Here is a 24,620-nt window from a genome sequence, read left to right on the forward strand (position 1 = left end):
GAACGACTAAATAAGAAACAGCAGAGAGGAAGGGAGAGAGAGAGGAGTGGGCGTCAGTTAATTGATTGTGGCTGCTGGGCGAACACGACCAGAATAACACGCTTAATAAAAGAAAAATCCGGCTCCTGAATCAGACTTTCATCTCTCTGATGATTCATTCAGGGACACCCCCCCCCCCCCCCCCCCCAACACCTCCAACCTGACACATGTAAGACATCTATGAAAAGGAAATACAAGCGTGCTCTTCTTTGCTTTCCCTTGATTCCTTCATTGTTCCTCCTAGACTGAGGCCTCAGACATACTCATCAGCACTGAGCTCTGCTTCAGCTCTCTGCATCCAAAATGTAAATCGAAACTGCAATTCACATGATAATGACAGACCTTTCATCCTCAATCATTTGTGGGTATAAAAGCCCCTCTGTGACAAAATATTTCCACTTTTCAGTTTCAGAGGAAAATCCTCTTCCTGAAATGATTGAACTTGAGTGAAATGAGCCGGATGCTAATGGAAACTGTCAATGACAATCAAATCAACACACACACAAACTAACACACATACAAGCAGGGAAGACATACACTGTGTGTAGATATAGGAAGATGTACTGAAAGTACAATTTGAATTGATAATCCCCACACTTCTCTATACATGTGGTGGATATATGTAGTGTGCTGTTGTGTGCATGTGCTTTCTGTGTGTGTGTCAAAGAGATTAACAGGGCGGCAGTGTCTGGATGATTTAGTGCTGAACTCTGCTTCATGGTCAACGCCTGCTGTGACCACAGCACAGGAAAACACACACTGTGAATCAGTGATTACCCTGTTTGTGTATATATGTAGTCTGTGTGTGTGTGTGCGCTAAACATGTGGAAGTGTGTAGGCAGAGAGAAATGGGAGAACATGAGAGAGAGTGGACAAACAAAAACCAAAACCTAATTTTATTTGGCAGTGCGGCCCCTCTCTTCTGGCCCCTTTGACCTTCTTTGCTGCACATCATCCCCATCTTTCTTTCTCCTCCTTTCTTCTACTGACTTTCAGATAAATAGTCCAATCATCAATCCATGTACTGCCACTTCTGCAAGGTCAGGTCTCAGTGGCAGCAGGCCAACTATAGCACACATCCCTCTCCCATGCAATGTTTGCTCATCCAGCAGAATCCTGAGGGGTTTCTAGACCAGTAGAGATACACAGGCTCAACTCCGAGGCCTCCACTGGATGTCAAAACTGGATCCCCAAACCACACTAACTGGCTCTTGGATGTCAGAGGTTTTCATTCTCTGTAAAGCGGCGCCTGACCACCCCGCAGAAGAAGGTCATTTCAGGTGCGTGCATCCCTAAGCTCACTGTTTCAGCCACTAACCACAGGTCACGACCGTACGAGAGGTCAGAGTGAAGATGGAATGGTAAATGGAGAGCTCTGTCTTCACGTTCAACTCCCTTTCACCGTCCTAGTCCTAAAGCAACGTCCGCTTTTTTGCTGAAATGACACCTGTTAATCTCTCAACTTCTCAACATTTGGCCTCATATCTCATTCCAGTCTGTATCAACAAATTTTGTTGTTTCATTTATAGAAGCTCTTGGCAAAAATGGAGCAGGAAACTACAACACTAACAAATGGCGCCAAGTGTTAAAAAAAAAAAAAGAAAAAAGTATGATGTCTCATACAGTCTGGTCTGGTCTATGGTCTGCGGTTGGGTGTGTTCAGTGTTCGGTTCAGTTCAGCTTTAATGTCAAATTCTAAAAAAGTTAAATTGTGAAATGCACAATGCTGTGGCAGGTCTGTGACAGAAATTAAAAAGCACCAAACTCTGATTCAGCTCTTTTCTTTTTTCTTCCTCGAGGAAACCGCCAAGAAGAAGAAAGAAATAAAACAGATTGGGCACGTTTTCAGCTTCCACAGACTTAAAGGGCTGAATTGTGATTTAAATTTGATTCAACATGACTCAATATAAACTGAATTAACCCCAGACTACACTGCATCACTTATGGTAGCACATGGATTCCAGAAATAACAGTTAAGTGAGTAAAAAACAGCTCACAACATCATCCATTTAGGCAAATCTAAGCTAGAGCGCTTAGCCAGCCATATGGCAGATTTTATGTTGAATCAAATGCACTGACCCCAAGGCTTAATCCTGCTGCAACCGTGTGTGTGTGTGTGTGTGTGGCAACAGTGGCTTCATACTGATAATATGCTAATGTATGCTTATGCGCTGTGTTAACCCCTGTGGGCTCTTCCACACCGTCACATTGGCTTAGCTAGTCCACACCCCCAGAGGAGCTTCTGCAACTTCACAACACGATGAGGGGAACTGGGCAAAATGGCAGCTAGCCTGTTAATCAGCATGTCAAGGTGTTCCTCAAAGCAGCTCCAATACTGATGCTCATAACCTGGTGTCTCGTGCACTTCTGTTAACCCGGAGCAGCTGCAGCTTTACCCCCAAACACTCCCAAACCCCATTAGTTGACCTAGATTATGAAAAACAAATGGAGACGTGCCAAATAACTGCTGGAACCACTTCAATTTATTTTTTGTGATGTCCTGCTTCAGCAGGATTTTGTGGGAATTTTTTTGCCTGCATGAACATACAGGTCAGAGGGAGTTGACATTATGGGGGAGATCTGGCTAAGACACATTTTATTTAAAGGGAGACTCGTCTGTTGATAGTCAAATGAACAGTTACAGAGCTAATGTATTCAAGAGAAAAGAGAGATGCTGTGCTCTTATTGCAACCACATTTAATGGACAGAATCAATTCAAATTTCTAGTGATGAGAGAGCATTTAAGTTGATGAAAACTATAGTCCAATCATAATCAATTACAAAGGCATATACTCAAACTTCATTGTAGATTTTCATGAAAAAGAATGTATATACCTTATTTAAAGTTCAAAAGATTTGTTAAAAAATATTCTAGAAAAATGACGTTTTAATATGTTTTGCTGTTGCTGATAAACAAATGCACTGATGAAAATAACATTAGCTCATAAATAAATTTCTTTACACTGGTTTACGTCATCCTTCCACATTAGCCTAGTCTCTCCTGCCCTGTTCCCTTAAACCTAAATAATACACTCTTTATTCTAAACTACATACAAAAGCACTGTTGTCACATCAGTAAATTGTGTTAGAACAGCTGCAGCTCTTTCTTTCACAGCGGTGATGTAGCAAGGCTTCAGATACACATTTGGCTCAGAGTAAGGAAGAATTGTGTTTTTCTTCCAACGGGACAATAAAAAACGATCCATTGATAGCTGATGGGGAAAGAACAGAACGTATTCGAACTGAATGAACCAAATATGATGTAGACTGAACATGTTACCACCTGATAGCCAAATACTCTTCTTTTCCTTCTGGCTAACTCCCTCTGCTATTCATCTAAGTCTGCCTCATACAAATAGACAGAAAACTGAAACATCTAAGCAACCATTAATTGCAGCCATAATTTCCTCCATTACAAATCTCAGTACAAACTGCCAGCAATATTCACTTGTGTTCGGTTGGAGCCAGTCAGCAGGTCACTTAAGTTTCATTTGGCTGCTTGTAAAATGTGCTTTCAAACCAGCAGGTAAGCAGGAATGCTCAACCTTCATCTGCCAATTCATCCTGACAAAAACAAAGCAGAAACACAGCAGCAAGCAGCAGCACAGCGTGTCAGTGTAGATAACGCACACATCTTCTGTCCAAAGACCACACACACTCAGAGATCCTGCTGCAGAGGCAGATACAGTAAATGCCAACACTTTGGTAGACACATGCACTCAAGTCACAGGCTTGGTGGGACACACTTACCCCATTTACTGCTTCATTACACAACTATAACATGACAGGATAAGACTGCTCATACGCATGAACAGCTACACCCACCAGACAGCTGGTAAAAGAGTCATACAGAAATTGGAAAGCACACTGACACAGGTCTTTAAAATCATCCCTATGAGATTTTGTAGAATAATAATTGTGACAGAGGGTGGGGGTTGGTTTCCTTAAATTAGGGACAAGTTATTCAAGACACTGAAGGGATTTACCACAAGTGTGTTCAAACCTTGTGCCCTTATCAAAGGCTTTCCCTTTCAAAGACATCTTCAATGCTGGTTTACTCAAGAGCAACTGATTCAGCCCATTGGGCTGTTATTAAAGCAGATGTCTGCTCCTTCGTGTTTCTCTGGCCTACAAGCCTGTTAGAGTGTGATGAAAACACGGAGGAAAATTCACTGGAGGACGGCAGGGGTAAGACTAACAGCCGGACATTAAAGGAATAGTCCATCTTTGCATTTGTTCGACTTAAAACTGCTTTATTAAAAAAAAAACAAATAAAAAAGATCAGCTGATGCTGCAGAAACAGAAATCTTATCATATTTATTTCAATGATTCTTCTTCCTTGAGAAAATCTGTCACCCACGTTCACACTGGATGACTGTAGTTGATACCTGCGGTGGTAAAGTGGGTTTAATCAGAAGGTTGTGGTTCAATTCATGGCTTGACCAGTTTGCATTACAAAGTGACAGAAGACACTGGATGCACAAACTGTTCCCAATATGTGAAAAAAAAAAAACTCTACATTTTCAATCACTTATTTGGACACAACTTTATAAAAGAGGTTTAGTAGTTTGATGTCTTTTACATTTCAGTTAAATTTAAGTTACATTTCAATTTAACTGCCTGAGTCATTAAATGAAACCTACATTGCCCATTCTCCTCCATTATTGACCATTTGGTAAGGACTGATTCATTCAGCTGCTGTGCTGAACTTCCCTTCATTAGACAGGACAGTACAGCGAGGCGCCCCGTCCTCGCCCAGGGTGAGCTGGGATTGGCTCTAGCACCCCCACCAACCAGAAACTGATAAAGCGGGTGAAGATGAATGAATGGATGAAAGTACAGTAAGATAGGATATGATGGTAAAGAAGAGGAATTACACACAGCAAATAGTCCAGCCAGGCACGAATCGAAGGAGAACACGCCTGTTCAGAGCATAAGTGGTACGTGCAGGAACAACACAGCTTTTATGTTGGCTGCACTCACATCCCACTGAGCTTCAACAAAACAGAAAACAGCGGGTGCCTATGAAGGACTAAAGGCTAGAAGGTTGTCAGCTGTGATTTAATGCATTGCTTTTGTCTCTGGAAGTTGTTTTCCTTGTTATGCTGCATCACACCAAGCAACAGTGATTAATAAGTACGACTGAGAGGAATACAGAAGTTGTGGTGTACGCTATCATCAGAATCGGCAGGAAGAAACGAGGTGTAGTGAAGAGAAGAGTGGGAAATGATACGTCAGTGCCATTTGGGTTGTCACTTACCCAACTTTCCTCCTGTCTTTTTGTTATTTTGTTCCTGAAGTAGCAGAAATGCCTTGAGAACACGCTGGAGTCTCCCTAAAGGCCGTCTGACTTTTTTAAACACAGGTTTTTATTTTCTTCAGGCTTTACTGCTTTCATGTTCACAGAGTAGCTCGCAGCTCAACGAGATGACATCACATCGCATTCCTCCGCAAACAGGTGCAGCTCAGCTTCACATGATGAGCTGAGAAAAGAGGCCGCATGTGTGTGGTTTCAAGCCTTTCCTCTACGAAGAAACACGCACTCATGCAGGAGTACAGGTGTGTGTGTGAGGAGCTCTGCCCTTGGTAGCAGTCAGCTGCAACATTCATGAGACTTGACAAATGGCAACATTGTGCGAGCATGTGTGTGTATGTGTGTTGTCATGTTTATGTTTGGCTCAAGCTAATTGCCCCCTTAATCTTTTTGAGACCCATTCAACAATGAAGTGGTAAACTACCATCACACGCACAAGCCTTCATTAACTGGACTAACTGGTGTTTGTCACAGGCAGCTGGGAGGCTGACTCACAGCCAGGGGAAGCTGCACAGCTCTGCTCTGCAGGAAGTGAGAGGAGGGAAGGTGAGGTTAGCCTTTCATCACAGGCAAAACGGCCTGAACTAGGGCTGCAACTAACTATAATTACTGAGCAACCTATTAGTGACTTTCAATTATTCAACAAAGACATCGTAGCTATTTAAGCTATTTCATTCTCACATTTTCAAGGCTGCATGCATTTGGTACAATCGCCAAAGCTGCTGCAGATCAAAGCAACGTATTCAATTACACCAAAACACGGTGTTAAAGTGCACTAACTGTCAACATCCAATGTGATTTTCACTGACAATATTCAGATAATAGCAAATTTACACTGAAAACATATATTGGTGTTACTAAAAGTGCAATACAATTCAAGTGTCGCTATCATCTATCCTGAAAACTAACTCCAACCCAACAAAGCAAATCTTCACGTCCACATTTAACACCAACTTTTCCAGGAAGTGCTCCAGTTGATTTGACAGTATGCAAATGTGTACCAACAGTCATGAGTGGGTGTATCCCAAAATCGTCACTGAGAACAAAACTAATGACGTCAAGGCAGCAAAGATCTTACTCTCACTGCATCTCATCATTACAACTTACTGCCAAACCTTCTCTGTGTCAGACATCTCACTCCCCAGATGTCTTCTTTCCTTTACAATGGACGCACGGGATGAGATCTACTTTCTAGGAAAAAAGGAAGGAAGGGAGGGTAAAGGAGGTGAGGACAGAGGAGGAGTGCAGTTACATAATCATGGCAGGTCACACACTGAAGGGGCCTCCCGGTAACAGCCAGCACGTGAGGAGAGGAGGTGAGGGGGATTAGGTGTCGGAAAAACAAAGAAATTTAATACAGTGTTTTGATATGGAATGAACTTATGCAAATATTAATGTAGGCTTTGACTAATATGAGTCAACACAGCCAGAGTATTACTTCCCTCCAGGCCTTTCTCAAACACCACCCTTTCTTTATTTCCTCATCGAATGTTAAATCTGTCTTATTCAGTGTGGCATTTAAACATAAACATTTTTCCAATTATCTCTAATTATGTGTGTTTTATGTTTCCTGTTTTTGGCTGAGTGTCTAATCATGTTGAACAGTCTTGCTGTTTTGTCTGTTTCAGTTTACAGTTTTTGTTTTTGCACCAACTGTATTAATGATAACTTCATGTTAAAGTATATCCCTGTTTCTGGGTGACATGGTGACATCTGTCCAAATGACAAACGACCTCATTTATGGTTTATGTTAACCGTTACATGACCCGATATAAGATGAACTTTTTCAGTGTAACAAAAACTCTGGTCTTGATGGGAATTGTTAATTCTCTGTAAATAATTTCATATTGGGGAGGTTGGTCTGGTTTCATGAAAATAAAATCTGACAGCAACATTTTCGTATTTTTCTTCTAGAAGTTAGTTTTGCTCCAGCAGGTGATGATCTTACTTTGTCATAGGGATTTGGAACAGCTGAGAAATCCTAAGGTCTGTTCTATGGTATTGCAGTTTCTTTGTGTTTCTCCCTATAAAGTTCTGCTTGTTCCTCACAAAACGCCCACATATCCAAAATGTGCACAACCTCAATGTCTTTTGAGCAGTAATGATGAAAAATCATCCCCAAAGCCTCCAATGCTCTGAATATCTGTCTGTCTTTACTCTGTCACTACAGTAAACTCAGACCAACTTCTCCTCACGCTGAGATCCGAAAAATACCGTGCTGATCCCAGCTGACAGCTCGGCCTCTGAAGGAGACACTTATTAAGTGTCTGCCGTGGAGGTGTGACTAGCCCTTGCTAACAAACAAGGTAGATGAGACTCGACGGATAAACACGCAGAAATAACTCATCAATGAGTGGGTCAAAGGGTGGTAGTGATCTAAATCTGACCTCATGAGTTTACTGACAGAAGTAAATATCAAACAGTGATCCTGGGACTTCAGTGCAAGTGCAGTTTCTCTAGTTTAAGGAAAAAATGCTGCGTGGACTGTTATGTCAGTGTTATCTGCAGAATCTGGTTTCAGCTCTCTCAGCTGGCTTCTTCATGCCTCTTCATGTGACTGGAGTCATTGGCTAATACTGCTCTGCTACTAAGTGACACAGTGAGGCGAAGCTTGGTTTCACGTGGCAAGGAGGATGTCACAGCCTAATGACTGGTGCTGGACATGTCACCGTCTCCCAGCTGAGTAGATGCCCAGTACTTACCAGTACCAGTAAATTTGACCACAAGACAGTTTGAAAACTGGGGAACCACCAGTGGTTCTGCAAAAGGATGCTAAATAAAAAAAGATTACAGTAATTTCCGGATTATACGACTCTACTTTTTTCGCACACTATGCGGCTAATTTATGGATTTTTACGGGTAACGAGCTTCATGCCGCCGATACATTTAGCGTCACATCAGGCCAATGAAATTACCCAACAGGTCACAGTGGACCAATGAAAGTGTTCGAATTAAATTAAACGCACTCTCACTAAATTCTTCAGATCAGTCATTTATTTTGCGCTTCATGCACACACCCTTATCATGAAAAACACACAAAACAATGCATATGATGCAGCTCTCCAGTTAAAGTCGAGCCATCTGGCGAAAAGGCGAAATCTTTCTGTGTAACATAATTCCTGCCATGTGCCATTTCCTCCCATATTTCCGACAAGTGTGGCCTGTATATGTACAAAACTGTAAAACTGTACCGTGAGAAATACTCTGTACTCTGAATATGTGTTGTACTGAAGTGAGCATTAATAAACCTAACGTTGGACAGAGAGTGTTGAAAAACACCTTGTGATCCTCATTCAAACTTAGATGTCGAATAAATTAGATTCACGATAAAGAAATAGAAAATAAACAAGTAGTCGCTGTTTGTCTTGGCTTCAGAGGAAAACGCTGCCACTTTCCACAGATTCAGACTGTGCTGTACAACAAGGGCCTAATCTCTCAGCACATAGCCATCCTGAATCCTTCGTGAATCCACTCCCAGGCTGTAGTGGGGCTTTCTCTGCGTATCTAAGATGCTGCGGAATCAATGTGCTGCATTAGTCATCTGCAGCGCTTCATCCTTGTGTGTTGTGGTTTTTCAGGGTAGTCCATCCAACAGGTGCTCACACACACACGCACACTTCTCATGAACACACAAGAGTATACACACTTCTGCGCAGAGTAAGTCATGCCGGCTACTTGTATGGTCCAGGAAGCCAGAAATGCATGATAATACATGGCAAACGCACACAGACACACACTTTTGTGCTTTTAACATCCCACCTACCTGAATTGTAATTTAACTAGAGCTGCAGAAATGTGTATAATTAGTAGCAGCTTTGTTAGCAAATATTTTGATATAAGCATGTAACAAACTATGATAAACACTAAACCTATAACCTGCAATTGTTAACGTTAGCATGCTAGGTTAGCTAGTGTGATGTTACTGAACGTAACGACAGAACAGAGGGACAGGTCGTTGTCCCATTGTCCCCATACAGAGCTTTCCTCAATGAAACCATATAATGCATGAATGATAGATCAGCCCAGTTTAAACATCACACATGATCATTTTGACATTTGTTGAGCAGGTGGTCTCACACATTTGGTTCCCCTGTATACAGAGAAAAAGATAAAATGCTCTTTTAAAAACTGGAATAAATACTACAACAATAGCATCTGTACAACCTTCATAGTTAACATCACAAAATGTAAAACGAGACAGCAATATATCAAATTTCACTTCAACTTTCAGAACATGCAACAAAAGTCCTGGACTGAGCTTGTGGTTTTGTGTTGCTCAATGTGTTGAACCTGTTTCTAACATTTTCTCTGAAGCCCAGTATTAAACTTCAAACAGCCTTGAAAAACAATGTTGAAATGTCCCCTGGAGTTGCTTCAATAAGACAACACAACAATAAAAACACTGTCTACTGCTTCATCACAATGAATGCTCGGTTCACTGTCTTGCTCAAGGGCACTACGAGAAGAAGCGGTGGCCCCTTCTATTTTCAAACCTGTGGACTTGTGGTTTTTTGTCTGTATGAGAGTTTCATGTGTTAAATTCTTTAGTATGAACAGAAAAGTGCAGGGTGACTCCGACGCAACCAAACACATCTCTGTGTGCTGACGAACAATGCAGAGCACGTGGAGAGGATGACAACTCACATCTTTCTCACACTGGCTTACACAGACGCATTCTCTCTCTCTCTCCATAAATGGCTGTTGTCACTAGAGTGCTGGTCCACATCTGGATCCCATTGGCTTCAGGAAGGGCTGAACACACAGGCTCAATAAAAGCCACCTTCCAGTGCACAGGACTGTCAACAGACCCTCCACTACCGCCAGTGAGGAGGGGGGAGGGAGAGACAAAGACAGAGGAGAGAGGAGGAGAGCAGGGAGACAGGCACCAAGAGGAGGGAAGGGAAAGAGGCAGAGTGAAACCAAGCTCCATCAGATGCAAGACAGTGGAGCAGGTGAGAGGCCTGAACTCTGATCAACACAGTCAGTGCAGGTTTTTGATACCCATGGCGACTTGTGCTGCTGTTTTGTTCGCTCTGTTGCTTTAAACCATCTCCAACATAAAGCCATCACCGTAACACACTGCCTCATAAATCCTCTTCCTGCCCGTATGCCGTGTCTCGGACAGGGACAGAGCCATCGACCACACACCCCCAGTCTACACTTTCATACTGACATCTGGACGGAGACACAGAAGTTAACAATGAACTATGCGACCCCATCTCCTGAGCTGGACATTTATTAAAAACTAAATTATTACACTGTCTCTGCCAAAGTAGCTGTTAGGAACCTCTGTGTGTGTGAATATGTGTTTCCACCTCTTCCACAATCTCTCAGAAGATCTGCCTGCAAAGAAAAATATACACCTTTCAACAAACATTGAGCTGCCTGATCGACCCCAAACCGCCTTTGCTTCATTCCAGCTCTCTGACAAACCACAGATTCTCCTCGACTGGCATATCTTGACAGTTCCTGGGAGTACGCTCGGAGCTGGCGGTACTGAATATGTAACTCAGCACGTGAGGTGGTGTGGGAAAATCCCACAACTGAGTGAACTGAGGTGTTAATCCCTCTGGAGCTGGACTCCTACAAGCTGATGTGTGTGTGCCACAGTGAGAGATGATTAATTTAAGGTATCAGTGGGAGAGACACACTGAGTGGCTCGTGTCTGTGTACAGTACACAGTGTAGTTGTGTAAGTATATTTGGACAACTGTTTCACTTGGACTTTTCAGCATGAGTGAGTGTTGACTGAATGGATCTCACTGTACTGACAGATAGTAGTAGGTACATTTACTTGGAGCTAATTTAGATATGTCCAGCCTTGTTTAAATGACTTTTTGCAAAATAGTTGCAGATGAAGTTTTGTGTGGAAATGATATTTGCTGGTTTCAGCTTTGCAGATGTGTAGATTTTCTAACAGTTGTCTCTGATGGTACTTTAACATCTCTGACTGTCGGATTTGTAAAACAGTATATGAAAATGAATCTGAAGTAACTTGTCGATGAAACGGGAAAAAAATGACACAGGGTCAAACTGCCACTGTAAAGCCATGACACTTTAGACGCACAAGATGCCACTTTTGTTGCTGTAAGCGAAGGCGAGTACGCTTCGATTTTTCATTTCGTGTGTACATGCTTGTGCTTTGTTTACTGGGGGTTTTGCAGGATGAAGGACACCGCTTGCAACCTCAGGCGTTTCCGCTCTTAGAAGCTCATTGTTCCTTTTTATTTCATCTTAAATTCTTTATCCAGCGTGAGTCACACTGCATACCCCAATCAAAGTGAATATATACTGAAGAAAAATGAGGTTGTTATGTTATTTGTACATTGTCTCTGATGCTCAGTAAGGGGGAGGATCTTGGGCCATTGTTGGTCATGACACACTATGGATACACTGAGCAGCGCTATGCCCAATGCTGCAGGGACTGCAGCGATCAAGAAGTCACAACACGACTCAGGGTGAGCCGATTAGCATGTTAACGTCAATATGAATGAATTTGGAGACAGTGACAAGTGTACGGAAATCTGTTGTTAACATCAATGTACAATTTATTCTACTGTTGTAAATACACAATACTGCTTTGTAGCAATAGCTGAACTTACACATGATGTAGCTTCTCTATGTATAATGTTTACACCATACACAAACGAATTTCAGCTTTTAAGCTATATCTTTGTTCAGCACATAAAAATGTACTCAAAACCGAATCACAAACATATTCAGGAAAATATAGTACACAACTGAACCTGAGGAACACAGGCCTGACTTTGTATCTCCAAAATCATTTACTTTAGAAATATAGTTTGCTCAAAAGTGCCTGCTACATATTATTGACCACTTCCTTTTTTTCCAGCTCTCATTGCTTGACATTTCCCTCTGCTGTACTTCCTGTCTCTGCTCTAAAGAGCCAAATGTAACCCAAGACCTTCTTTCTTCATCGGCACAGCGTGTACGATATTATATGAGTGACAGCTGGCAAAATGATGAGAAATCATGTAATGAATGATGAAGTCCCACAGCAAAGACAAGACAAATGACAAAGCGACATGTGTTGCCATGTTATAAGACAAAGGAGAACAACAGACATAGTCAATCACATCAGGCTGCTTGTGTCTGAAATGCCTCTTGCTTTATCTCCAGCTGTGAGCTGAAACCTCATCCCCACAGAACCTCAGAATCACATCACTCTGCTGTGGCAGCCATATTGAAATGCCCCTCCCTTGTTCAGCATTGTCTCACTGACCTGACGGACGATAAAGAAGAAATTTTCTCCGCTCTGTGATACGCACTTTCTATCGTAAAGGATGAATGTGACTGAAAACGAGCAGCGTCTCCAGTTATACTTTTATGTAACTGTTCTCAGGTTAGTTCTCACCCGGCAGTTTGGTGATAGCGCAGATGAATGAGGCCGTTGTGTCCAGCCAATAAAAGCACGAAGTTGATGATCAAGTTGAATGTAAAAATAAAGGAGCTGGATGGGAGTCAATGTGAGCTAAAAAAAGAGCTGATAATAGTATAATAAATTCAATTTTCACTTCAGGGACGGATGTATGCATCATCTAAGCTGATATGTTTCCAATCTTTTGACAGTTGGTGTTTGCTTTGGTACGATTGAGAAATACTTGTAGCTGTTGCATTAACATTTTCCCAAATTTTTAAACCAGTAGGGCTCTATATGGGTAGTTGAAGGTTTAAATCCCAATCAGTCTGTTCATTAATGAATGGACAGCACTTGTTTTCTTCAGATTCTGATAATTGCCACATTCCAGCCTCTGTAGAAATGTGGGGTCTCTTTCCCCAGGACTTTTCAACACTTTGATGGGAGCTGCCAAGGATCTAACCAACCAGCCAACCTTCAGATTAGGAGAACCACAGCCAACCGAACTGGTGACCCTCACTTCCCTAAACAAGTTGCGCTTGAGCAAGGCATTTTGACCTATTCATTTCTTCTTTTCTTCCATTCTCCCCAATGTGACTCCAATGTAAAAAGACGTACCCACCATTCATTTGAAGGTCGATGTGACACAGTGGAAAGTAGGAGGCTTGACACAGACTCAACAGTGAAGGCCAAAATTTAATGTTTCAAAGGCCTCAAAACTTCATTTATCTCCCAATGAAGCTGGACTTCTTGAATCTTGACTTCATATCTAACCAGTATTTCAAGCTAAAGGCTGTCCAGGCTAATCTGTCTGATCAGTATTCATCCAATAATTGGTAGTTTTTGATTCCATGTCATTCAGTTTTAGTGGATCTCAGAGAAATACAGTGGTACACTATCAATCCCCAGGGATTTCTGCGGTGCTAAAAAGTGAGTTGCAAGCATTAAGGTGGCTTCCAGTTTGGAGAAAAAAAGAGAGATGAGCTCATGATGGATCAGTATTAGATACAGACAGCAAGGTTTGTGTCAATTTAATCTGATCATCCCTTGTCACAGTGGAGGAAACATTTGAAAAGGCTGAAGACTATAAGACTTTAAGCTGAGAGGCTTGCCACATTCAGGTCAGCCTTTTCTGGAGGCAACTTTTCAAATTCATGGTGGATTTACAGCAGTTTTGGCCGAGCACATCCAGTTTGCACTCTATCCATTCTCATGTCCACCTTATCCAAAATACAATAAAAGCCTCCAGCTTCACCTCAGTTGCTTTGCTGTCCAGAACTGGCTTGAGAGCTGAAACATCAGGACTCATGGAATTCTAATCAGATCTCTGAGCTTGTGCTGCGGATGGGGTATTGTGTTACCAAAGTGCCAGGGGAAGGAGGAGAGAGGAAGTTGAATCAGAGCTCTGTACGAACAGTGGATTTGGCAAATTAATTCAATAAAGGAGCATGGCAGTTCCCCCCCGCCTTATCTGTATCTGGCAGGGGAAAGAAACATCAGAAGGAGGTGAAGCCACCTCAAGCGAGGCCCTTTGATATTCCCCTGAGATGGCACTGTTTTCGTTTTTGTATCTTGAATTAAATGGAGCTTTCTCTGGAAACCAAATAGGCCTTCTTTCTTCTTTTATCGCTACTTTTTAATAATACATCTCTACCCCTCTCCATTTCCTTCTTTCATTTCCCTCTTTTGGCTGCATTCGTTCTGCACTGTTTCTTAGCTTTGTGACCTTTGCCCCCATTCTCTTCTCTCTCTCTTTTCTTCTTCTCTGACTCGACAAGTTTCAGACTTCATACACCAGTAGAAGGAACACACTCTATTTTTACATCAGGGGTGGCCAACAATGCCACAAAAATGCAAAGCGGCAACGTGAACATTACAACGGGCCACTGGAGGCACACCAAATATAATCCCACAACAAACTCAGTGTTCATTCAGAAGAAGCCCATGTTTAACAGTAATACAGCAGCTCTGCCACAGGATCATCCAAACTGCTGTTAACTAAGACCCTTCACGGCGGTGCAGAGACAGCAGCAGCACATTTATGTTCACTTCAACACAGAAAAAGGTGTGAACATTATGAGATGAGCGTCAGAGAGCTGATGGTGACAAGATGCCACCATTCTTCCAACGCATGGGAACACACAAAACAGAAAAAAGACAATCAACAGAATGTCAACATGATTTTCCTGGAGGTTGGAAAAAAAAGACAAAAGGCATTGGTCAACAGCCCAAAGAGAAGATGCAGTAATCACACATCATGCAGTGTCACATAAATATAAACTAAATCTTGGATGTCTTGTATGACATCAGTCCTTGGGGATGATGTCAATGTCCAAGAAAAATGCACTCTGTCTAAAGGTGGAAAATGCATTAAACTAATCTTCAGGCATTATGCACAAAACAGGCCGATGCATATCGACACTAGGTCCTCAGGCTCAAACTAAATTATAATATTCACTACTTGTATATGTTCCCCAAAAATATCTATTTCCATTTAAAAAGATTTACTATTATGAAGCTACACTGAGCAGGTTATAACATGTGAAGGTGAAAACACACAACAACCCCCTCCACCTAAAGTTTTCAAGTCTATTTTACGACTGTTCAATTTCTTTTGACCATGCTGACGTCATTTACAGTTTGCAACAAATGAGAGAATTTAAATAAAGAAATCCAATAAAATTAGGTTAGAGAGCGCAGTGACACCTGGGGTGTAAAAGCAGTGGTCAAATATTATATTGCAACTGCATAGAGGCACATAAATCCCAGAAACATCTGTCCTCGCCACATGCCAGTGAATATTCCCCAAAATATCTCCAAGTCAGATAAACAAATGTCCATTCTTTTTTTTTATAATGTAGATCTACAACAACTCAGTAGTCAGTTGGACACATGTCAGGTCCTGAGCGTCTCATTTGCTTTTTACAGGACTTGTTCGATACCAATGTCCCCATAAGGCTAACAACACAAATCATTTTGACAGAGACAGAGCATTTAAGTGTTTAGAGACTTGCGTCAGGTTTATATAAGTGGAATGAACAAGTTGCTCATCTTGGTTAGTGACCAACCTGAAAGAAACTGCTCTGTCATCTTCCTTGACCTCTGCCCCACGAGTGCTGCAGTTGTTAGGATGAAGCAGGGATTGCTTTGTGTTTACTGGGAGGAAGTGATAAACAGCTCAGACTGCAGCAGACTTGGCCTGTTAAACACCTTAAAGGGACGGAAGTCAAGGCTCCGAGGGCACTCAGACACTCTTCTTTGTGCCTTTTGTTTATAAGGTCACCCGCAGGAGGATTTACCTCCATGGAAGGGGGCAGTTACAACCTTCTACTGGAGCAAAATCTGCTGCCATTGCCAGCCTCGACAAAATTTCCCTAAACCGCAGAAACTGGGACACCTGGGAGCTCACACTTGAAAGAGACTCTCTGACTCTCTTTCCATTATTTAAACTAGGATTTCAGCCTTTTCCTTTCCCCCTGTTATCCTGCCCCCCTTTCTTTTGATATAACCTCCTCCTCCCATGTGTGCCACGTGCCCACGGTGCTGTAGTGGGTGGGATGTAGAGACGATAAAGGTGAGGCAACAGAGCGCTTTCATCTTCTCTGTGCAGGCCTGTTGCGTCAGGAAGAAGACAGTGATACAGGAGAATTGGGCCACCATTGTGGTTTTACCCACCACTTCCAGCAGTCAGAACCTCTCATCCAGGACAGTGTTTGAGGACATGTTGGCGCTGTCACTCGAGGGTTGGAGATCAAAATTTGCCAACTAAATTGGGGGGCAACTACGCAAGTAGTGAAGAGAATTCAAATTGTGTTGAAATCAAGGGAGAAATGGCCCTAGTCCTCACTTGATTTATTACCTCAGTGAACACGGTCTCTACTTTCAGGTCTTCAAAACAACATGATGTTCCCTTTCTTTTACATGACGGTGTCAGTTACAGGAAAACTGTCCATAGAGCAGGGGCTATATTGGGGGCATGGCTACAGTGTGACTGACAATCAGGATAGAGTACAGAGCAGGTCAAATCAACCCCTCCTTCCTTCTCACCCACCTTCCCCTCCAATTATGGTTTCTTCTGGTTTCCAAAAACCAAGATGGGCATGGCCAAATTACAAACTGGAGTCTCACAACACTGTGGGCAGACCTGAAACACAGCTTTCAGGTCACAACAAGATCAAAACAAGCAAGTTGTTATTACATAAACCGTTTGTTCTAACAGTCAGCTAGTCTGCTTATTGCTTCAATTTAAATAAAATAATATGTTCCAAGAATTTATCTTTTAAAAAAAGATAAGACAGGAGTGGCCAGTTAAACACATGTACATCTCTGCTGCAGGTGGAGGAAAGATCCAAAACACCTGTTGGAATTTTGAACTCCTGGCAGGTATCAGTCAAGATGAATCTATATCTTGTTATAATATTAAGATCATCATCATAATGTATCACCTAATGCTGATCTCTTTTCAAAGCCTCGAGCAGCTTAAAGCCTTTTCCACATGAAGCAGCAGGAAGGCCAACACACATCTTTCTTGGGATGACTGCACAAGCAACAGCCTATGGGACCACACGTCACGGCAGCAGGAGCACTACTGAACAGGGCTAGCCTGGTCTGTCAGATTAAATGAAACTTTAATGATTCCCAAGAGGGAAATCAGGTCATTGCACCAGGAGAGAGCAGGACACAGATCAGAACTGAACAAATATAGAGCACTTAGCAAAACACAGCAAATAATTATCCATCAATCCATCATTTAGCTACACTGCTTATCCTTACAGGCTCACCAATCCCAGCAGACACTGGGTCGGGGCGGGGTAGAGCCTGGACAGGTGGACAGTCAATCAGTCAATCACACGGCTGAAATATATAGAAGAGCAACCACTATAAATCTTCAACAGCAATGGAGACTTAATGCTTCCTGCACAGGAAGAGAAAGAGAGTAAAGCAAAGTGCAGAAGAGGCTGCCGTGAGGGAAAACAACATGAAAGGAGGGATGTAAATAGCCAATATCCAGTAGGAAAGACCAGAGGGCTGCCACCAGCACACACAAACAGATGTACATACGTGTGTAAATTACAATAAGAAACATGGAACATGTTCAAACTTCCTCCTGCCTTCTCTTTCACCAACCCAGTTAAACACAGTGCAGCATCCATTCATCCACAATGGCCCTCTTTGCTCTCACTGTGAAGGTTGAGGGAGGAGGAAGGGGGTCCTCTTTTCTGCTTTGCTCAAATGCATTTCTACACAGACCTGTTGAAACCTGACGGAGGAGGCTTCTTGTTCAGGTGCTGCATTTCTAAAGTTTGTTTTTGTGAAAGTGCACAAAGACACACAGATAGTGATTAGGACTTTTATTGGATGTATTTCAAGTGATTCAGATATAGAGAAACTCAAAAACATAGAATAAAACGATAAACCAGTAAGAGCTGGACAGACACATCTGGTAATGACTCCACGCCAATCTGATTGCATGACTATTTCTCCGCCCCTACAGCAGCTGAGCCAAATCCCACTGAGGCGAGAGTGCAGAAGGTATGATACCAACACACAACTTCAACAACCTGCAGTTCCTGCTCTGTCTTTACCCACCGGAAATCCTCTGATAGCCCCGCTAATGGGAACACATCTGTCGGTCCACAGCTTTGGCCTTGACTGATATGAAGTGCTAGATGGAATTTGAAGACATATATTGTCAGCAGATGATCTATCCTAAACATTTTAGTCATCTCTGGACTTTTTCTCGTCACCATAACAGGTTCATGAAATCCGCTCCATTTTGTGCCTGGTATGGGTTCCCCACAGGACATATAACTTTCATCTGCAAAACTACTGACTCTTCCATGAGCCTCACCATGGAAAACATGGTTAAGTAAATGATTATTCACAGCATTAATGTTTGCTGTCTAGGCTGTAGATTCCCACAAGGAAACATTAAATTCAGCTTCATATTTAATTTCCATGAAGGATGGAGTCAGGACCTTCTGCTAGATGTTGGGTAGTGGGTGGGGCATCGGATTTGCTGACAGCAGCAATAGAAAGATAGCTTTGGGGTGAACGCTGCAGAAGCTGCAAAATGAACAGCAGCATAAAAGTGTGCATTGGATGTGTGTTACAGTGGGAGGAGTTTTCTCTTTGTGTGTAGCAGTGAACTTTGCTAACATGCTTCACTTCACTTATAATCAGCAACTGCTAGCATGCTACCATGCTAAACTAAGGCTTTGTCACTGACTGTACGGTCTATAGTCCCATTTCTAGTGCTGTCTGAATGTAGACAGAAAATGATCCTATCCTGTATGTTGGACTAGAAAACCAGATAACCAGTGGTCACTAACTAAGCAATGCAGAACATCACCCACTGAGTCAGTGATAAACAATAATGAGAAAATTGCTTTAAGACAGAAAGTGTTTTTCAGTTCTAGAGCCATACACATAATCAACCTTTTAAGCATGACATGTTGTCATAAAAATCTGGACAAATGAAGCCAAAGCTACCTGTGTGGCAACTAAAGTTGATGAGCTAACTCTTTATTGAATGCATCGTTGTCCAGTGATTTAAACAAACAAATAAATAAATCTATCTATCTCAAAATAGAATTATAGAAACACTGTCAATGAGATTGCTATCAGAGACTTAACAAAAGCTGCAGGCGACATAAGTAATAATAACACCTGACTAAACATGCTCAATGGTCAGATTACATGTTGAGACCATCTCATCTCATGGGTTTTTACACTGGTGACAAATTCACGAATGAAGAAAGCGTGACATGATTAAAAAAAAAAGCAACAGAGTGTTAGTGGAGGGATTTAGGGTAATTACTGCAGATGTGCCATGAATAAGAATGAGCAGAGATCTAACAACACGACGGGGGGGGGAGTCGTCTCATCACAAAGACACATCAGCCACCAGAAAGTACATCCTTTTTCACAGACTTCACTGCTGCCCAAACCGTCTCTTATCTAATACAGCAGGAGCCTTCATCATGTCAGCCGTGGCCTGTGGTTTCAGGGGCCACTGGCTCCTCAGGTCATAGCAGAAGTGGGGAGTATAAATTGCCCCAGGAAAATGCCTCCAGTTTTAGCTTGCAGATTAAATATTTTCAAGCTCGTTCTGAAACAACTCTTTATAACGTCCATGATTCTTGTGGTGAGTGGACACTGTGCTAAGTTATTGAGGAAAGGAAAGCTGCAAATACATAATGCTGGTTTCTAATCACATCTTATGCTTACATTTGTCCTTCACAAGCAGAGAGTAAAGGTACAAACTGAAACGTAAATTTATTGTACAGCATTAGTGCTCAGCTGCCTTGCCTTTAGTTTTAAAGTGTCATATAGAGGCATGGATTTAAACTGCCAGATGTGATGCATGTCAAATGTTATTTTACATAATCTCTGTTCTGATGTCAGGTCTAAGCATTCCCATTGCCTTGCAGTTTAGCACAGAGGCTACCAATTATCGTGAGGCAAACCTTTCCAGAAGCCAAAAAACAAAAGCTGAATTTGTTTTCTTGTGAAAATAACTTGTGATTTGATGGATCATAAGCGCTGAGCTCAGACAGAAAAGGTAAAGAGTAACATGCCAGTTCTTTTGTGTGAGCAGAATAAAGGACAGACTTAAATTTAAATTTAAAGGATTTAAAGTGTCTTTTCTGGATAAAAATTCAGATACTAGTATCCAAATTAAAACAGATGACCTGGTCTTTTTAGTTCCAAACTTGATTCATGACTCTTTATTGGCTCAAACTGACGTGATCACTAATGTTGATCCACTTTGCTAAATTGTTCCCATCAGCCCAGATGGCCTCTTGTCCAACTAAGACTCCTAATGTCTGTAATCTCATCTGGGTTTGATTGCTGTGACACTACGTAAACAGGCTCAGATTGAATCAGGGACGTTTGGGCTATCAATTTCCTGTCGTAAGCCTTTTACTAAATCTGGTGGGCAGGGTCATGTCAAAGGAGTCAACAAGAAGATGATGATGATGAGAAATATGGCTTCCTTATACCACTTCCAATAACAAATGCTGAGATTGGACACTATTTTCAAATAATATTAGATTTATTCAAGGTCACCTCACAAAAGAAAAAGACATTTTATTACATTAAAGTTGTGAAATCCAAATCTCCTGCAAAGTCAATTTCAACTGGCATTCATGCTGAAATAAGTAAAACTGTAAAATCAGTTTGCTTTGATGCAGTGATGGATTTTCTTTTAACTCAGATTTCAGATGATGACACTCACACAGAGAGCAGTGTTGCTGCATCAGCTCACCACGAAAGAAGCGTGTATGTGACCCTTAGTGTACATTTTAAAACTGTAATTACACACAGGCCACATCTAAAGGCCTATATAAGAATCAGAGGGTGTTCCTATGTAACCGCAGTCAGGTTTTATCCAGATTCAGTGTCTCCTAATAGAATCATAATTAATCTCAGTTTAATGTTGCGGTTAGTTGAAGCCTTGTTAAAAGTTCCATATAGTCTGAAAGTAGATGTCCATGTGGTCTGTGAGTATTGATCTGATCATTAATATTGTGAAAGTCTGGATGGACCCCGTCCACAGAGAAATGCTCAAAGCAGAAACTGAGCTTTAAAACCAGCTGTCAGGACAGTGGCAATTTTGTGATGTCACAAAGTATATTATAGATTCAGTTCAAATCTAAATATAGATCTATGTTCATGATTCTACGATGAAATAAACTCTTTTGTCAAACAAATAATGGCATCAGTGAGGACTTGAACAGAAAATTTCAACTGTGTTGTTTTTTTTTTTGGAAACTATTAACAATGAAAATACACAAGAGAATGATTAAGAGAGACAAAGTGATATTATTGGACACGAGATGAGTAAGAGTCACAGATTAAGAAGTTCAAACAAAGAAAATAGCAGAAGTTGAATTCCTGGGCTATGGAAAGTGAGAGCGGAAAACTTGGACACTGTTATCACACTGAACCTCGTCCAGGTCAACTGTACGTGCACGGATCACTTGAGTGCACTGTGTACAGCTGTCCACAGGGATGAACGCACATTTTGGTGAGCTTCCTGAGAGAGGAAAGCGGGAACGCTCCAGAGAAAGTCAGAATGAGAGGGAGATGGACATAATCTAGCGAACAGATGTTGGGAGTGCATTGAAGAATTCTCACTGCGCAGAGGACACAGATAATAGAGATGGAAGTGCTAACAGGAACATGGAGGGCCTGGGGTGGGCTACGTGATCAGCCAATGCTCACCCATGATAGCTCGCCAGCGCTCAGCCCTTGGAGGTAAAGGAAGCGGCTATTGTTAAACCATATGTAACGACAGAACACTTGCTGCTACTGGGGAAGAGCTAGAATTGAAACGAACTTTAGAAAGACAATGCACCAAATCTGTCAGTGCAGGAAGTGATGCAAGAATACAAAGGTGGTCCATCTCACCGTGATACCTGAGCTTGTAAATGAAGAGGGAGTTGCTCTTTTAGCACAGGCACATTAAAATTCCAGCATTTGCAAAAGAAGACTAAAAGCTAATATGTGCAGGACCGCAGTGGAAGGTGCTGTGCAGGAGAAGCAGCCTGTCGTCAGCAGAGACAAATCGTGATGGCAGAGAGCTTTTGGATGTCTCATTGTGATTTAAAGACTGAGGACACACTCGGCTCCTGTGGCTAGGAGAGCTAACTGCAAATGCTTTCTGACAGGCACACCCACACACACAGGGCAGAGTCGTGTTGCCCTCATTCAAGCTGCTTCCCTAACATGCAATCATGCCCTGGGCGAAGGTGCCCAACCGCCAACCTTGACCCAGAAAATGGACACAGCTCTCATTTGGCTTGTCAGGTTCAGTGCGTTCACCCAGAGTGGCCGTACTGCTACTGAATAGTAACTGCGTCCATATGCCCAGGATTTAAAGCTTTAAAGCGAGTAGCTGTCTCCAATCCAAGGCTATGTTGTGCTGGATCAGGGCACTGGGCAGCCTCTCAAGATCTACACACACACAAAGAATCACAGACACACACATTCACACAGGCCCTTTGAATGTACACTTTTCAAACCAGAGGCACTACCTGGAGCCATCTATCAGCCACAGGAGACAGGTCGTGTCCCTGAGGGCCTGGTTAGGAGCAGAAGGGGTGGGGGGGGGACATCTGGATGGGAACCATCTGGTGAAGGAGGTGGGGGTCTGCTAAGCTGCTTCTGCAGCAGCAGGTCTGCTGGCCACACCACCAGAACAAAGGCAGGCTGTAGTCTGGCCCCTGTGGCCCCCAGACACAGCACCACACAGCTGGGGTCAGTCTGGAAGCCTGAGTCGGCCTTCAGGAGGATTTCAGACAAGAATGCCACGTCCGAAGCGAGGACGAGCTGCCTTTACTGGATAAGGGCCACCACTCAAACACAAAAAGAGAACAAGGACCAACACTGAATGCAGAAATGGAAAAAAGATGCTATAAATACACATTTTAACCTTCATATTATTTTCAGGGCCTTCGAGATTATTTCAGCATTTCCTGAACGTCAGCCAGGAAAACCCTGCAGACCAGGTCCCCCGAGTTAAAAAGTCAACAGCAGCCAACAGTGTCCATCAACAGCTGTGTGACCTTTTAAAACACTGTTGAATGTGGATGTATTCACAATTTATGGCTATTTCCAAAGCAAAGCAGGAGATTTCTGGAAAAATCTACATTTTATTTCAAATTTATGAGTCTGCGTCAAAGTCTGTCCAATTTACATTCAAGACCAGGATGAGGCAAACCTGTCTTTTCTTCCCAACTAATCTTCCCGTGACAATTTCGTTGTGTTTCTCTGTGTCTGATCCATCATTGCATGAAGTCCAATGACATCTGAGCTGGGGACACGAGAACTTAAAAAGAAACAGCTGACAACAAAAAAATATGACAGATTATTCAGCATATTCTACAATATCTTAATTAAGAAGAGGCCCGTTCAAACCAGTCGCCAAACTAAGTTTCAGCTCTGGCTTCACGTTGCGTCTGCATCCACTTTCTGCTCTGATTTCATTCAGAAAGTCCTGACTGGAAGCTGTGATTTTTATCTTTTCCTCCCTTTGACACTTCCCTACTGATGTTTGCCCGCTCGCTGCTACTCTTCTGAAGTAAAACACTGTCCTCTGTGCGCAAATTGTGTCACAAGCAATCAGACCTGACGATGGTGGTTTTTGTTCTGCTCCAGTGGAGAACTGGTGCACTGAGGCTGCAGAGCAGAAAAGGACTACCTGGTTCAGCACATAGAAATGAAATACTTAAACAGATCAATGAAATCACACAATCTGTGCAACACATCTGAAAAGCAGATCCTCCATCAAGAGTAAGATTGCTAGGTAACAAACCCACAAGTGGCTGTTGTGATACAAACCTCATATTACAATGAGCAGGCGGGTATAATCAGCTAATTGTGATGCCAACAAACCACATCTCTGAATTACTCTTGTTTGACAATCTGCCACTCATGACTGTGTGTAAACACTCTGCATTACACCGTCACAGCAGATTAGAGAGCAAGAGTCAAAAGCAGATTACCTCTGAAACCCTCTCTCATTTAATAAAAGGATAAATAAATAAAGTTGAGCTTTCAAGTGCATATCAAACTTGCAGCCTGATTGAGTCGAATATTAATTCACTGAACAGAGAAATAGTCAAATTTCACCCCAGTTATATTTTTCATTGTCTGAAACTAAATAGGTATCTGAGGTCCCCTGACTTTACAACAATGAGCAGACACAACAGTCACAGGCGCCAAATCTCCTCCTTCAGCTTGCCAGCTGTCTTCCCGTCAGCACTATCCTGCTGTACAGTCATATCTGTCCCGTCACCTGGCTCTGAATGCAGCTCACATTACATACCACAGCTACTGGCCTTTATTAAAGGCCTCTTCATGGCAAGAATTGATTGCAGCA

The 24,620-nt window shown here is 42.3% G+C and overlaps 1 protein-coding gene across 2 annotated transcripts in view; it reads right to left on the reverse strand.

The window, feature by feature from the left end:
• Positions 1 to 24,620, reverse strand: part of LOC115056247 (unconventional myosin-IXa-like) — a 137,929-nt gene that overhangs the window by 72,688 nt on the left and 40,621 nt on the right. The gene's annotated exons all lie outside the window — the stretch shown is intronic.

The sequence above is a fragment of the Echeneis naucrates genome, chromosome 16 (genome assembly GCF_900963305.1).
Source record: "Echeneis naucrates chromosome 16, fEcheNa1.1, whole genome shotgun sequence".
In the NCBI taxonomy this organism is placed as follows: domain Eukaryota; kingdom Metazoa; phylum Chordata; class Actinopteri; order Carangiformes; family Echeneidae; genus Echeneis; species Echeneis naucrates.